Below are 13,661 nucleotides of genomic sequence, written 5' to 3' on the forward strand. Positions count from 1 at the left end.
GATCTCGGCTAACTGCCACCTCCACCCTCCAGGTTCAAGTGATTCTCCTGCCTCAGCCTCCCGAGTAGCTGGGATTACAGATGCCCGCCACCACACCTGGCTAATTTTTGTATTTTTAGTAGAGATGGCGTTTTACTGTGTTGGCCAGGCTGGTCTCGAACTCCTGACCTCAAGTGATCCACCCTCCTCAGCCTCCAAGGTGCTGGGATATTTACTTTAAGGCCAGGCATAGTAGCTCACACCTATAATCCCAGCACTTTGGGAGGTCGAGGCGGGTGGATTACTTGAGCTCAGGAGTTCGAGACCTGCCTGGGGAACATGGGAAAACCCTATCTCTACAAAAAACAAAAGTATATTTACTTTAAAAAGGACATAATCATAATATGTACAATGAAAGACAGTCCCCCTTCCATCCCAGTCCTCACCACCAAAATCCCCTCCCTGGAGACCCCCCACTGAGATAGTTCCCTGGGTCTCCTTCCACAGATGGTCTGTGGTTACACAGGTAAGTCGTCTCTTCTTATACATATGCCCTCCCTAGCTTTTGTGTACTCCATAAATGGTAGCATACTACATGCACAGTTTTCTATTTTTCTTTTTTCATTTCACATGCTTTGGAGAGCATCCTCATTTTTTTAAGGCCACATAATATTCTTGCACAAAGCTTTTTATGCAGGAAGTGTTCAAACAATATTTGAAAATGTCAACACTTGCATTTTAATAAGTACATTGTCTTAACTCCAAAGAATGAATTAGGAATGGTAGAATTTCAGGCCAGGCGTGGTGGCTCACGCCTGTAATCTCAGCACTTTGGGAGGCCGAGGCAGGAGGGTTGCTCAAGTCCAGGAGTTCGAAACCAGCCTGGGCAACGAGCGAGACCCCCCATCTCTACCAAAAATAAAAAGTTAGCCAGGCATAGTGGTGTGCGCCCGTAGCCTCAGCTACACAGGAGGCTGAGGTGGGATAATTGCTTGAGCTCAGGAGGTCAAGGCTGCAGTGAGCCATGATCTCACCTCTGCCACTTCAGCCTGGGTGATAGCAACACACTCCATCTCCAAAAAAAAAAGAAAAAAGAAAAAGAAAGAAGGAAGGAAAGAAAGAAAAGGAAAAAAGAAATGGTAGAATTTCATAAACCTGCAAAGTATGTGTATGCATGGAGAGAGGATGGGATAGGAGTCTAGTCTTTTAGGTCAGCTTTACAAAGTTTATGGGGGCCACATCTGGAAAAAGGCCCTGTGCTAGATGCTGGTTACAATAAATAACAGCCAACAACTGTATGGCTCTTACCCCATAGCAGCTACTGTTATAAGCACTTTAAGCATGTTGACTTATTTAATCCTTGCAACAACTTGATGTTGTAGGTGCTATTACTAATTACCCCCATTTTACAGGTCCGGACTCTGAGGCAGGAAGAGGTTAAGTATCTTGCCTAAGATCACTTGGCAATGAAGGACAGAACAGGGAATTGAACCCACAGAGTGGGGCTTTAGGGCCCTTGCTCTTGTTTACTACATGAGCTGCCTCTCAGGCACACAAACACTTACTGAACTTCGTGCCAAGCCCTGGGCTTCCTAATGAGAGAGATATAATGATGCCTTAGCCATAAACTTCACCCTTGAGGAGCAACAGGGACACAGTTCACCACAACAAGGCAGACAACTGATCTGTGTTATACAAGAGGAACATATAGAATGTTCTGGAGGCTAGAGGAGGGATGGTACCGAACACTGAATGCCATGTGGAGGATGTGACACTTAGATGTGAAAGGGAGCAACAGCCATTTGTTACATAGAGTCTTCCTGACAATTCTATTATCATCCCCATTTCACAGGTTTAAAAAGATTACTGTAATCCTAACACTTTGGGAGGCTGAGGCTGGAGGATTGTTTGAGCCCAGAAGTTTGAGACCAGCCTGGACAATATAGTGAGACCCAGACTCTACAAAATTTTTTTTTTTTTTAATTAGCCAGTATAGTGGTGTCTACCTGTAGTCCCAGCTGCTTGGGAGGCTGAGGCAGGAGGATCACTTGAGCCCAGGATGTCAAGGTTGCAGTGAACCATGATTGCACTACTGCACTCCAGCCTGGGTGACAGAGTGAGACCCTGTCTCAAAAAAAAAGAAAAAAATTAATTAAGGCTCCCAGAGATGCATTAAAGTGGTGGAGCTGGGATTCTCTCCCAGGCTCCTCTTAACTCAGAGCCGTGCCTTGCCAAGACAGCCTGGCAAGGTCTTCCCCATGCTGTTCACATCAGCCCTCCTCCATCAGGACGAACCACCATCCTTGGCAGGGCTGCACCGGGCAATTAACGAGCCAAAAGCACTTTGAAGATAAAATTGTCCACAAAAAGGGTTGGTTCCCACAGGTGCAGGCAGTGAGGCAGGGACAGTTTGTGGGGAGGATTGTGGTGATGACAACGTGGGATCCTTGAGAAAGGAGGCTGAGTTTCCAGGCCCTTCCAAAAATTTCCTTTTCTGGCCCAGAGGAAGCTACGATTTGAAACCATCCCTATGAAGTTTATAAAATTAATCAGCTGACAACGGAGGGAGAGAAGTGAAAATAAACCAAGCTTTCGGGACATTCAGCATTAATCACTAGGTCACCTTGCTCCCTGGCCTCCTTCTTCATGGTCATTCACTGCCTCTTGCCCTAGAATGACGTAAACCCTGCCACCCTTTAACTGCTCTATAGATAACAACTTGAACGTTGTGAAACGTTGTTTTCCATTTGAGATAGTCTTTCGAGTCCTGCGTAACAGTGAAACTACTGACGTCAGCTGGTCGGAAGGACTCCACTGACATCAGCTGATCAGAAGGACACCATGAGAAGCTGACTCACCAAAAAATGCGGTTTCCACATCCTGATGATTTCATTCCTCTTACCCCAACCAATCAACGGCCTCAATTTTCCAGTCCCTCATCTGCCATGATCCTCTTAAAAACCCCAGCCCAGGCTGGGTGTGGTGGCTCACACCTGTAATCCCAGCACTTTGGGAGGCCGAGGTGGGCAGATCACCTGAGGTCAGGAGTTCAAGATCAGCTTGGCCAAAATGGTGAAACCTCGTCTCTAGTAAAAAAAAAAAAAAAATACAAAAGTTAGCAGGACATGGCGGCACACACCTGTAGTCCCAGCTACTTGGGGGACTGAGGCAGGAGAATCATTTGAACCCGGGAGTCGTAGGTTGCAGTGATCCGAGATCACTGCACTCCAGCCTGGGCGACAGAGTGAGACTCTGCCTCAAAAAAAAAAAAAAAAAAATACCCCAGCCCAGCACTCCTCAGAGAGATGGATTTGAGTCTTCTTCTATCTCCTCATTTGGTGCTCTGCAAAAACTTTCTCTGCTGCAAACCCTGCTGTCTTAGTGTATTTGTCTGTTACTGTACCATGGACATACGAACTTGTTGGTCCTATAACAGATTGAAGGCAAAACATTCCAAACTTCAGCATGAAGCACTGTCCTCTGAATTTTGCCATAACTACATTCCACCTTTGCTATAGTTTATTTAGTACTATCTTCATTAAATTCACTCACTTAAAAATTATTCATCCTGGCCAGGCACTGTGGCTCACCCCTGTAATTCCAGCACTTTGAGAGGCCGAGGCAGACAGATTACCTGTGGTCAGGAGTTCAAGACCAGCCTGCCCAATGTGGCAAAACCCCGTCTCTACTAAAAACACAAAAAATTAGCTGGGTGTGGTAGCAGACGCCTGTAATCCCATCTACTCAGGAGGCTGAGGCAAGAGAATCGCTTGAACCTGGGAGGTGGAGGTTGCAAATTAGTGGGGCATGGTGGCGGGCATCTGTAGTCCCAGTTACTCGGGAGGCTGAGGCAGGAGAAACCCTTGAACCCGGGAGGTGGAGGTTGCAGTGAGCCGAGATCGTGCTACTGCACTCCAGCCTGGGCGACAGAGCGAGACTCCATCTCAAAAAAAAAATAAATAAATAAAAAATAAAATAAAACTAAAAATGGTTAATGTTAAAAAATAAAGATGATCACAATCTATGATTGGGGAGAGGGAAGGTTGCAAAGTAGCTTGTTTAATATAAGCTAATTGTTTTTGTGTTTTAAAAATGTATGTATGTCACCAGTAATGGGACAAACTGACATCACACACCTCTCGGCAGGACGGACTGAGGACACAGCATCATTTCTGTTGCTGACAGAAATGCAGAACCTGTTGTATCCAATCTTAAGAAAGTATCAGGCAAACCTTGAGGGGCACTCTACATAATAACTGGCCTATACTCTTCAAAACTGTCAAGGTCAGCGCGGCTTGGTGGCTCTCGCCTGTAATCCCAGCACTTCGGGAGGCCACAGTGGGTGGATCGCTTGAGCCCAGGAGTTCCAGACCAGCCTGGGCAACAGGCGAAACCCCATCTCTATTAGAAAAAAAAAGAAACCTGTCAAGGTCATGAGGAAAAAGAAAAGCTGAGGAATGATTTCACATCAACAGAGAATAAAACACAGGACAACTAAATGTAATTGTTGGTCCTGGGTTAGATCCTAAACCAGCAAAACAATCGCTGTACAGGCTGTGAGTGAGACAATTGTGGAAATTTAAGTAAGGTCTGTAGACTAGATGATAGTATCGTATCAAAGTTAGATTTCCTGATATTGTTAATTGCATTATGGTTGTATAAATTAATATCCTTGCCTTTAGGAAATATATAATGATGTATTTAGTAGTAAAGGGGCAATGTACCCTCAAATAGTTCAGAGGGAAATATTATATATATATATATGTACTGTATATATCTACATATATAGAGAGAGTGAGAGGGGAAAGAGGAATGACAAAGCAGATGTGTCCAGGCACACATGTGAGTAAAGAGATCTTTTTATTGTTATTGCCAGTTTTCTTTAAGTTTGAAATTAATTCCAAAACAATAGAAAATTCTGAGTCAAAACCTTACCAGGGCTTATTTCTGGGTAGTGTTATATTTTCTTTTATTTTTGCTTTTCTTTTATCTTTTTTTTTTTTGCTTACTTTTTTTTTTGTTTTTGAAACGTTAATACAAGCATATGGTAAAAATAATCCGAATGCTAAAAAAAAAAACACCTCCAGTGTAAGTTTCCCTCCCAGCTGAGTGTGCCTTCAGCTCCCTAGTCCTCTCAGAGGCAGCTACCACTCCCTGTTTGGTTCAGAAGTACACCTCTATTCTGCCAGGTTCTGCATTTATTTTCCTTTTTTTTTTTTTTTTTTTGAGATGGAGTCTCGCTCTGTTTCCCTGGCTGGAGTGCAGTGGTGTGATCTCGGCTCGCTGCAAACTCCGCCTCTCAAGTTCAAGCAATTCCCCTGCTTCAGCGTCCCAAGTAGCTGGGATTACAGGCATGCACCACCACCTCCAGATAATTTTTGTATTTTTAGTAGAGACGGGGTTTCACCATGTTGCCCAGGCTGGTCTCGAACCCCTGACCTCAGGTGATCTGCCCACCTTGGCCTCCCAAAGTGCTGGGATTACAGGCATGAGCCACAGCACCTGGCCAGTTCTGCGTTTCTGTACTAAACAGGTAGTGGTCTCCCAGTAGATACATTCTGTTCATAAACAAACGCATATGGTTAGGTTGCCTCTTCCCACTTCACTCATCCCCCCACCAAAAATAGTGGTATCCTGATCCATACCAATCTACACTTTGTTTTTCCTTTAACATAATATCTTCATGATCCTTCCATATGGTGACACATAGAGCTACTGTGTATTTGCTGTTGTTGTTGTTGTTGTTGTTTTGTTTTATTTCTGGGACAGGGTCTTGCTCTGTTGCCAAGGCTGGAGTGCAGTGGTGTGATCATGGCTCACTGCAGCCTCAACCTCCTGGCTTCACACAGTCCTCCCACCTCAACCTCCCAAGTAGTGGGGACCACAGGTATGTGCCACCACACCCAGCTAATTTTTATTTATTTTTATTTTTTGTGGAGATTGGATCTCACTCTGATGCCAAGCTGGTCTCAAACTCCTGGGCTCAAACAGTCCTCCCATCTCAGCCTCCCAAGGTGCTGAGATTACAGTTGTGACCCACCGTGGCCAGCATACCTTATATTTTTATGGGCTATTTAGAATTCCACCATACGGACATATCATAACTCACTGAGCCCATTCCCATTGTCATGAACATTTAAGCCTATTCCAGTCTCTTACAAACAAGATTGCAATGAATGACAGCCACTTCTTTGTGCACAATGTGTAAAGAAACATACAGAATAATCTCCCACAAGTGGTGTTGCTTTGTGAACATACATGTGCCTTTTACATTTTGAAAGCTACAGTGGTCACCCTCCAGTTAGCACATCACCATCAGCACTTGATCACACATACCTTCTCACAGCCACCCTGCACAGTACAGTTCACATTTTTTTATCTTTGCTAATAACATGATTTTTTTTTTTTTTTGAGACACAGTTTTCCTCTTGTTGCCCAGGCTGGAGTGCAATGGCACGATCTCGGCTCACTGCAACCTCCATCTCCTGAGTTCAACTCCATCTCCTGAGTTCAAGTGATTCTCCTGCCTCAGCCTCCTGAGTAGCTGGGGTTACAGGCATGCGCCACCACACCCAGCAAATTTCATATTTTCAGTAGAGATGGGGTTTTGCCATGTTGGGCAGGCTGGTCTGAAACTCCTGGCCTCAGGTGATCTGCCCGCCTCAGGTGATCTGCCCGCCTCAGCCTCCCAAAGTGCTGGGATTACAGATGTGAGCCACCGAGCCCGGGCCACATGTGTTTTTTAATGCTATCTGTTTGTAGTTTTAATTCTCATTTCTATCATTGAAAGTGCAGGTGAAAATCTTATCATTTGCTCTAAAAGTCACTTGTATTATTTTTTTCCTCTGTGATCTCTTCCTGAGCTTATAGGAATGGTCTGATTTTCTACCGTGGACCCAGCCCTTCTACAGGGAAACCCACAGTATTAATGCCAGGCTGAGCCTTTCTGGTCCTCTCTGGGTGCTGGAAAGAGGAGGATCTGTGTCTTCTGGTACCTTTGGACCAATGTGTGTCTCAACATGTCCAATGACTCACGTCTGCTTTCAGGTTTTCTAGCTATAAGCCCAACAGCGATAATTTACCAAAGGTGCTGGGTACGTGATGGCAGCCCACGCCAAGGGCAGCCTCCCTATCCCACGGCAGGCCTGTCCCAGGACGTTGCAGGGCATCCATCTGCCCATCCGTGAGAAGCAGCACTTCTTAGTCACTCTGGGTTTGTTTTCTCCCCACGTCTTTCAAAGCTTCGATGGGAACAGAACACTTCGTTCAACAGGAGGCCCTGAAAGGCCCTTTTGTGCTGCATCTGTCCCAGGAACCAGCTCAGTGTTCTCTGAAAGAAAAAAGGCTTGGATAAAAGCTGGCATTTTAAGAACCCTGGAAGTCAGGCCCTTGGTAATGAGCCTCATTAGTATGCAAACACACACAGAGCAAAGCTTTAGCTCCTCCTGAACCTAGCTCTTTGCAGATGCTGATTTTAGAGGTGGGATTTTTTTTTTCCCGTTCAGCATCTGTGGGGTTGCTGCACAGGTAGGAGATTTTTTTCTACCTGGAAATGTAGCTGAGACAGGTCACTTCCCAAGCATTCTGCCAGGTTCTGCATTTCTATACCAAACAGGAAGTGGTCTCCTGGCAGATGTATTCTATTTATAAACAGATGAGTATGGTTAGCTTGCCTCCTCCCACTTCCCTCATCCCCCCTACAAACATAGTGGTATCCTGATCCATTATCTTGACCATCCCTGCATTGGCACAGAGCCTGGGTTTTGGAACCAGATAGACTGAGGTTCAAATCCTCACTCTGCCTCTTCCTGGCTGGGTGACTTCTGCAGATGACTTCTTTGAGCCGGTGTTCATCTCAAATACAGATTTACAACAGTACCTATTTTGCAAGTGAGGTGCTGGTGTCTTAGGATGCAGAAAAGATGCAAAAATGAGATTTGGTGACCAGAGAAGAATACAATTTGAGAAACAATTCATTGGCCAAGATTTTCCTGTAAGGAGATGAAATCAAGGAAGTAAACACTGAGCTCTGAAAAAAATGCAGTCAAATCCTAACATTTCCTTTTAGGTTGAAACTCAGAAACTTCCTATTACCCTCAAGGTAAAAAACACACACATGCACACACACACACAACAACAACAACAAAACAAAACAAAAACAAAAACACCCCTACTCTGGCTCTGAAGGCTCTGGGAGTGTGTGATTCACTTCCTAGCTGCCAGTCTATGGCTTGGCCTTGGGCTCTGGGGCTCTGCCAGTGTAGACGTCTCTAAGGTCTGAGACTCCTTAAGCTCCCTCATCCTCCCTCCAGCCTCTGATCCTGGAAGCTCCCTCTCCCTGGGATATTCTCCCATCCTCTCCTCCCCGCTGGCTAACTCCTGCTCAATGTTCAGATTTCAACTGTAGCATCACTTACCCAGGACTGGGGCGTATTAAGCCCCTAAAAGGGTTATTTGCTTCCGTGGCTTCTAGGGCCCCTACAAGTTCCACCTTGTAACACACACTACACATGGAACTTTTCTTTTCTTTTTTTTTTTTTTTTGAGACAGAGTCTCACTCTGTCGGCCAGGCTGGAGTGCAGTGGCTCAATCTCGGCTCACTGCAACCTCTGCCTCCCAGGTTCAAGGGATTCTCATGCCTCAGCCTCCCAAGTAGTTGAGATTACAGGCACATGCCACCATGCCTGGCTAATTTTATTTGTTTGTTTGTTTTTATATTTTTAGTAGAGACAGAGTTTCGTCAAATTGGCCAGGCTGGTCTCGAACTCCTGACCTCAAGTGATCCACCCGCCTTGGGCTCCCAAAGTGCTGGGATTACAGATGTGAGCCACCACACCCAGCCATGCATGTGGAATTTCTGTCTCCCTATTTTCCTTGCTGGGTTTGCAAGCTCTGTGGGGATGTATTTCTACCTGGTACTATGGCTGGCACAGAGAAGGGGCTCACTGAGTACCTGGGTAAGAAAGACAAGGGGAACTAAAGGAAAAGATAGGGTGATAGGGGAGATGTGAATATACTGGGGTGCTCCCCAGGTTCCCACAGCAGAGCGCAGCAACTTGTTCATATACCCTCTGGATCAGGCCCCCTGGACATGGGATGAGACGAAGCATATGGTAGCACTTTAAGGAACAAGCCTTTGAAATCCCCTTCTGAGCTTTACTGGGTACTTAGCTCTTTCTTCTCCTTTGGAAAGCTTCAAAGTCATTTCCAAGCCCTAATTACCCCACACACCATAGCCCCAGGCAGCCGCCAAACTTGGCCAAACTTGGCCTCAACACTCCCAGTTGCAAATTAGAAAACTGAGCCCCAAAGTAAAAGCTTGCCTGGGTCCCAAAGAGAAAATCCACCTGAAATGTCCCTTGTTCCTCAGGAAACCACCTATGGAACAAGGGCTGAGGGCTGAGAATTCTTTGGGCCTCAGTTTCCTCACATGAGTGTGAGACGTTCCCTGCTGTACAATTCCTTGATTCTCCCCTGTGGATTTACCCAGTCCAGGGGCTGCAAGGAGGTAGCACCCAGGCTGTCAAATGTGTTGTGAGGATCTCAATGTTGTTTTTTTAATTGGAGATTTTGTATAAAACTACCTATTTAGAGGTTCTTTTGAAAAATCAATATATCTGGCAACACTGGACTCACTGTTTCCATCTCCATATGTGTAAAACTGGCTGCAGTTGAACAGTAGCTGCCTCTTTTCTACAGGTCATGTTTTCTCCAGTTTGCCACAGTCCCCACTCCTCCCTGTTGTCTCTGACCTGGCTCACATTACTCATTTGTGAAACCTGCTAAACCCTGTGGGCATTCGATTCATAGCTCTTGCAGTAAATGCTTTCCCCTTAGTCACTACTTCTAGCTACACTGGCATTCTCTCAGTTTCTCAAAAAAGCCAAACTTTTTCCAGCCGCCAGGCCCTTGCATATACTGTTCCCTCTGCCAGGAACGCTCCTTCCTCCACAAGTTGCAGCTGAAGGGGCACCTTCTTTGTCTGAATTGGGTTTGCCTTCATGCATCTGTATTCTTCCATGTCACATATCACACTTTGTGATTACTCATAGGTGTGATGATTTGTCTGTCTTCTCTCTCCTCTATTAGAATTAGGAGGGCAAGGACTTGCTTAGTTTAAAGGATTGCTACCTCTGAAGCATATAGTCTAGAACCCGGTACATCTTAGGACCTTGGTAAATATTTGTGTAATGAATGCATGAATGAATACATGAGTGGGTCTCTGCCAGGCATCCATTCCATGAGAAGTGGCTCCTAGGTGCAGTGGCTCACACCTATAATCCCAGCACTTTGGGAGGCCAAGGCGGGTGGATCACTTGAGGTCAGGAATTTGAGACCACCCTGGCCAACATGGTGAAACCATGTCTCTACCAAAAAAAAAATATATAAAAAATTAGCTGGGCTTGGTGGCATGCCTGTAATCCCAGCTACTTGGGAGGCTGAGGCAGAATTGCTTGAACCTGGGAGGTGGAGGATGCAGTGAGCCAAGATTGCGCCACTGCACTCCAGCCTGACACTGCACTCCAGTGACAGAGCAAGACTCCATCTCAAACAAACAAACAACAACAGAAAAGAAGTGTCCAGTCATCCCATCTTCCTGCTTCCTGTGGGGTTGGTAAAAGGATGCCACTCTCTGGCCTCCCTATGTCCTCGGGCCCATGTCAGCAGGTACATGTGTTCTACTTTTCCAGAAGCCCTAGGATGAAAGGTGGGTGAAGACACTTTAGGAGCATTTGCGTTCAAACCTGGGTATATTTGTCAGGCAACTGCAGATGCCTACAGAGATGACAGAGCTATGAAATGAGGCCTCTTCCACGTGGAGAAAAGGAGGTTTGGCTTGAATTAGATCTATAAAGTCCCAAAGTGGATGCAGAGGGATGGATGCTTTGACAATTAGAAGGATTTGAGGTCTCCCTTGAAGTTTAAAAGCGTTCAAGGCAAAGAAACATCTCCTCCAACTGACTTGACTCAGAAGGATCTTATGAAGTGTTCTGCTCCTTAAGTGTCAAATCCCAGAAGGAACAGCTCCTTGTCATTGTTTAAAACTTGTCCATGTTTAAAAATTGCAATATTACCCTGCCCCCCTGCCCTGGCACACACACAGTCCTGATTTTCAATTTCTCTATAAAACCAGAAGAGCTAAGCCAGGCATGGTGGTTCACAACTGTAATCTCAGCACTCTGGGAGGCTGAAGTGGGCAGATCACTTGAGGTTAGGAGTTCAAGACCACCCTAGGCAACGTGGTGAAACCCCATCTCTACTAAAAATACAAAAATTAGCCAGGTGTGGTGGCACCCACCTGTAATCCCAGCTACTCCGGAGGCTGAGGCAGGAAAATCGCTTGAACCCCAGCGATGGAGGTTGCAGTGAGTTGAGATTACGCCACTGTACTCCTTCTTGGGAGACAGAGTGAGACTCCATCCCTGCCCCAATCCCCTCCCCCACCCCCCAAAAATCAGAAGAGCCAGCAAAATTTGATCCTTATTCCCAAATCCCAATATTCAACTGAAGCTCAGACAGTTTACCATAGTCCCCACCACCCCCTTTTACCTACAATCAGCCTACTTCACTCTTGCATATTAACCACCTAGCTCCTGAATGTACTTAAGTTTGAGATCTTTAATTCAAAGTTTCCCAAGAATTCATCAGCTCTGGATATTGTTGACTCTAAGGTGATTCCTAAATTGAGACGGGGCCGTTTGCTCCTGGCTGAGCTGGGAACTGAGGGGCCTAAGGTCTACACTTTCCCCAGCCCCCTGCCTCCCAACCGCTGACCTCTGGGTCCTGTAATTCTAGCACTGGGGCCAAGCACTTCAAAGCCAAACAAGATCTAAATTTAGTTGGCACACATCCTCTTTGGCCTCAACCTGTTTTCTTCTGCCAGGCAGAGCCTTCTGGACTCTGCTCACTTCCTATTAAAATTAACAAGCGTTGCAGGCAGGCATCAAAGGCCGGGTTGTGCCTTTAATATTCTAGGCAGGCCCAGGCTGTGATCACAGCCCCTCCTGCTTCCTCTCTTCCAACTGAACTGGGGAAAGTGGTTTGGCTGGGAGTGCCAGAATCAGAACATTGGCCATCCTTGTCTGTTTGATATCTGCACGAAGGAAAATTCCAGGGCCAGTAGAACACCCCCACAGCAATTTTCTTCAAAGTGCCCTGCAAAAACTGGCCAATTATTCTTAAGAAGCACCCTTAAAGGGATATGTTATTATCCCTATTTTATTGGCAGAGAAACTGAGGACAAGTAGCTTGCCCAAGGCCACAGAGAGAGAGAGAGAAAGAGAGAGAGAGAGAGAGAGAGAATCAAAGCAGTGACAGCATATATCTGTGTCCATCCCAGGCTCCCTCAGACCTGTATCTGGCCCAGGAATTCTAGCACACCCAGGCCTTCATGCCCAGCTAGTGTTGTCGTGGCCACCTTGCCTCATTCTCACACTGGGCTTCCCGGATCCAATCTGTGTGAGGACATTAGGTCAGTAACCCACAGGCACTACTGATGGGGGCAACAAGCTCTGTCAGCCCCTTTACAACACAGGAAGTGAATGCTGTGGATAATTATTCTCCTATTAATGCTCAAACTGTCGCCTTTGTTTTTTCTACCTAACATTAATTGGAGATTATCTGATTTTTATTTTTTTTATTTGTTTTAATTTTTTGAGACTGAGTCTCACTCTGTCACCCAGGCTGGAGTGCAGTGACGCTATCTCGGCTCACTGCAACCTCCACCTTCCAGGTCAAGCGATTCTCCTGCCTCAGCCTCCTGAGTAGCTGAGATTACAGGCACGTGCCACCACGCCCGGCTAATTTTTTTGTATTTTTAGTAGAGATGGGGTTTTTACCATGTTGGCCAGGCTGGTCTTGAACTCCTGACCTCAGGTCATCTCAGCCTCCCAAAGTGCTGGGATTACAGGCATGAGCCACCATACCCAGCCTGCGATATATATTTTAAGAAAGGGTCTCACTCTGTCACCCACTGAACTGCAGTGGCATGATCATGGCTCGCTGCAGCCTCAACCTCCTGGGCTCAGGTGGACCTCCTGCCTCAACCTTCCAAGTAGCTGGGACCACAGGTGCACACCACAATGGCCTGGCTAATTTTTTAAACTTATTTGTGGAGATGGGGGTCTTGCTATGTTGCCCAGGCTGGTCTTAGACTCCTGGGTTCAAGCTATCCTCTGGCCTCAGCCTCCCGAAATGTTGGGATTACAGGTGTGAGCCATGTCACTCAGCCAATGATCTTATTGTTTTCAGAGAACTATATATTCATACTGGAGAAATCAACACACAACCGGTGTACAATGGTCTGGGTTTGTAGTGAAATCCCTGCTAGGTGGGTAAGGACTCTCTGGTTTGAGCTTTGGTCCTGCTACCTGAGGGTTGTTCAAACAGAAGCTCACAGACCCCAGGGATTTCAGAACAGGAGGAAATGGTGGAAATCTGGCAAACCCGCTCTGTGTCGAGCACCCTGCAAGGGCTGCAGGGCCTGAGCTGCTGAATTCACACCCATATCTTTGGGGGAAAAGCATGGGCAAAAAGTGCCTAGGGACAAGGAACAATCAGTGAGGTTTCTCCCAAGAGGGTCTATGATCCCAATGCCTCCTATACAAACTGGTTTTGGGGAACATTGGCTGGGGGGTTGCCCCTCTGGAAATCTTAGGAACAGGCATCTTCCAAACGGTTGT

The sequence above is a fragment of the Pongo abelii genome, chromosome 18 (assembly GCF_028885655.2).
Source record: "Pongo abelii isolate AG06213 chromosome 18, NHGRI_mPonAbe1-v2.0_pri, whole genome shotgun sequence".
NCBI classification, from domain to species: Eukaryota; Metazoa; Chordata; class Mammalia; order Primates; family Hominidae; genus Pongo; species Pongo abelii.